The sequence below is a fragment of the Fistularia commersonii genome, unplaced genomic scaffold, assembly GCF_037954325.1.
Source record: "Fistularia commersonii isolate RoL2024-O1a breed Wild unplaced genomic scaffold, RoL_Fcom_v1.0 HiC_scaffold_92, whole genome shotgun sequence".
NCBI lineage: Eukaryota > Metazoa > Chordata > Actinopteri > Syngnathiformes > Fistulariidae > Fistularia > Fistularia commersonii.
This window is the reverse complement of record NW_028234050.1, coordinates 200001-204031: the sequence shown is the minus strand read 5'-3', so window position 1 is coordinate 204031 and position 4031 is coordinate 200001.

Genomic DNA, 4031 nt, shown 5'->3' with positions numbered 1-4031 from the left:
AACCGTTAACACTATTAACTTCTGATTACTTACACCACGAATGCGCTTATGCCCCCCCACCCATCCCGCTTTTTCCGTACGGAGGCAGACACTGAGATCGAAAGCAAATGGGTGTCATTGAAATGCAGTAACAGGGTGATAACAGCCGTGTTCGAAGTGTGTAGGGGCTTATAGGAGAGCAGAAGCACGTCACGCAATTCACCTGAGTTCGGAGGATCGGGAGTACCAGGGCCCATAGCGGAGAAGCGGAAGAGCGGAGTTATGTGTCTCTTCTCAAAGGCGGGGAAGCTGGGGGGCAGCAGGACCCCTTAGACCGGCTAAGGTGAGCCTACTCCGGACAGAGATCACCCGGAGTTATGACTGGAGCTCCCGGACCTCTGGGCACACACATATGTGAATGACTGGATGAGCTAATGTTGGTTTGGTTGTGGATACGTTTCGGCCAATGCTATCAGCACAGCGATGATGAGTTCAGGTGTGTCTGTGTGTGTTTGTGTGTTTGTGTGTGTGTGTGTGTGTGTGTGTGTGTGTGTGCGTGTGTTTGTGTGTGTGTGAGAGTTTGTTTTTGTGGGTTGGGGGGGGTTCCCGCGGACACGGAGTACCAGGGCCTGGAGCGGATGAGGTGAGGAGCGGAGGAGAGCAGAAGCCCGGACCGTGATTCGCTTGTGTCCAGCGGTTCGGGAGTTCCAGGGCCCGAAACGGAGGAGCGGAGGAGCGGAGGAGCGGAGGAGCGGAGGAGCGGAGGAGCGGAGGAGCGGAGGAGCGGAGGACAGCAAAACCCCTTTCTGCAATTCGCCTGAGTCCGGCGGATCGGTAGTACCTGGTTCCGCAGCGGATGAGCGGAGGAGTGGAGGAGATGTTTCTCTTCTCAGAGGCGGCGAGGGGGGGGGGGCAGGACCCCTTACCCTTATCCCCCCCGGACGTTTGAGTGGAGCTCCCGGACCTCCGGGCACGCACATGCGAATGACTGGATCACAGGGAGTGCCAGGGCCTGGAGCGGATGAGCAGAGGAGAGGCGGAGGGCAGAAGCCCGGCCCTGTTCAAGAGTTCCAGGGTCCAAAGCGGGGGAGCGAAGAAGCGGAGGAGGGGAGGAGAGCAGAAGAGCAAAAAACTGGCCCGGAATTCACCGAAGTCCCGCGGATCGGGAGTTCCAGGGCCCGGAGCGGAAGAGCGGAGGAGCGGAGGAGAGGAGGAGCGGAGCAAAGCTAAGCCCGTCTTAACAACAAGGAAATTACAGATGAGGCTATAATTTCTAATGAAAACTTTAAATTCTATAGCCACGTATACACTTCGACATTGTCAAAAAGCGATTGTGACTCCTTTCCATTAAATATTCCTCAATATATCCCAAAAATAAACAACAAACAATATATGATTGTTTATATATGTTTATATATAAACAACAAAAAATATACAGTTTGATGTCTGAGATTCCTTGTGAATCGCCAACTTAATTACATGTCGTATTCCCCTTGCATTTTTTTTTTTTGGTTTTAATTTCATTTGTCTATCTATTTATCTAATTATTTCCTTTTAATTTCGTTTTTTGTCTAGCACTGTAAATTTCTCACAAACCTGTAACACTATTAACTTCTCATTACATACAGAACAAATGTCCTCATGTCCGTTGCTTCCTCATGCCTGGTTGTTTCATTGACATTCAGTTCTACCTTGCTATGTTTATTTGTACATTTGTATATTTGGGTGTACTATTTATGTTCAATTAAAAACAGTTTGATGTCTGAGATTCCCTGTGAACCGCCAACTTAATTACATGTTATATTCCCCTCACAATTTTTTTTTTTTCGTTTTTAATTTTATTTTTCTATCTATTTATTTAATTATATCCTTTTAATTTTTTTTTTTTGTCTAGCATTAAAAATTTCTCGCAAACCGTTAACACTATTAACTTCTGATTACTTACAGCACGAATGCGCTTATGCCCCCCCCACCCCCCACCCCCCGCTTTTCCGTACGGTGGCAGACACTGAGATCGAAAGCAAATGGGTGTCATTGAAATGCAGTAACAGGGTGATAACAGCCGTGTTCGAAATGTGTAGGGGCTTATAGGAGAGCAGAAGCACGTCACGCAATTCACCTGAGTTCGGAGGATCGGGAGTACCAGGGCCCATAGCGGAGAAGCGGAAGAGCGGAGTTATGTGTCTCTTCTCAAAGGCCGGGAAGCTGGGGGGCAGCAGGACCCCTTAGAGCGGCTAATGTGAGCCTTCTCCGGACATAGATCACCCGGACTTATGACTGGAGCTCCCGGACCTCTGGGCACACACATATGTGAATGAGTGGATGAGCTAATGTTGGTTTGGTTGTGGAAACGTTTCGGCCAATGCTATTAGCACAGCTATGATGAGTTCAGGTGTGTCTCTGTGTGTTTGTGTGTTTGTGTGTGTGTATGCGTGTGTATGTGTGTGTGTGTGTGTGTGTGTGTGTGTGTGTGTGCGTGTGTTTGTGTGTGTGTGAGAGTTTGTTTTTGTGGGTTGGGGGGGGTTCCCGCGGACACGGAGTACCAGGGCCTGGAGCGGATGAGGTGAGGAGCGGAGGAGAGCAGAAGCCCGGACCGTGATTCGCTTGTGTCCAGCGGTTCGGGAGTTCCAGGGCCCGAAACGGAGGAGCGGAGGAGCGGAGGACGGCAAAACCCCTTTCTGCAATTCGCCTGAGTCCGGCGGATCGGTAATACCTGGTTCCGCAGCGGAGGAGCGGAGGAGTGGAGGAGATGTTTCTCTTCTCAGAGGCGGCGAGGGGTGGGGACAGGACCCCTTACCCTTACCCCCCCCGGACGTTTGAGTGGAGCTCCCGGACCTCCGGGCACGCACATGCGAATGACTGGATCACAGGGAGTGCCAGGGCCTGGAGCGGATGAGCAGAGGAGAGGCGGAGGGCAGAAGCCCGGCCCTGTTCAAGAGTTCCAGGGTCCAAAGCGGGGGAGCGAAGAAGCGGAGGAGGGGAGGAGAGCAGAAGAGCAAAAAACTGGCCCGGCATTCACCGAAGTCCCGCGGATCGGGAGTTCCAGGGCCCGGAGCGGAAGAGCGGAGGAGCGGAGGAGAGGAGGAGCGGAGCAAAGCGGAAGCCCGTCTTAACAACAAGGAAATTACAGATGAGGCTATAATTTCTAATGAAAACTTTAAATTCTATAGCCACGTATACACTTCGACATTGTCAAAAAGCGATTGTGACTCCTTTCCATTAAATATTCCTCAATATATCCCAAAAATAAACAACAAACAATATATGTTTGTTTATATATGTTTATATATAAACAACAAAAAATATACAGTTTGATGTCTGAGATTCCTTGTGAATCGCCAACTTAATTACATGTCGTATTCCCCTTGCATTTTTTTTTTTTGGTTTTAATTTCATTTGTCTATCTATTTATCTAATTATTTCCTTTTAATTTCGTTTTTTGTCTAGCACTGTAAATTTCTCACAAACCTGTAACACTATTAACTTCTCATTACATACAGAACAAATGTCCTCATGTCCGTTGCTTCCTCATGCCTGGTTGTTTCATTGACATTCAGTTCTAACTTGCTATGTTTATTTGTACATTTGTATATTTGGGTGTACTATTTATGTTCAATTAAAAACAGTTTGATGTCTGAGATTCCCTGTGAACCGCCAACTTAATTACATGTTATATTCCCCTCACAATTTTTTTTTTTTCGTTTTTAATTTTATTTTTCTATCTATTTATTTAATTATATCCTTTTAATTTTCTTTTTTTGTCTAGCATTAAAAATTTCTCGCAAACCGTTAACACTATTAACTTCTGATTACTTACAGCACGAATGCGCTTATGCCCCCCCACCCCCCACCCCCCCGCTTTTCCGTACGGTGGCAGACACTGAGATCGAAAGCAAATGGGTGTCATTGAAATGCAGTAACAGGGTGATAACAGCCGTGTTCGAAGTGTGTAGGGGCTTATAGGAGAGCAGAAGCACGTCACGCAATTCACCTGAGTTCGGAGGATCGGGAGTACCAGGGCCCATAGCGGAGAAGCGGAAGAGCGGAGTTAT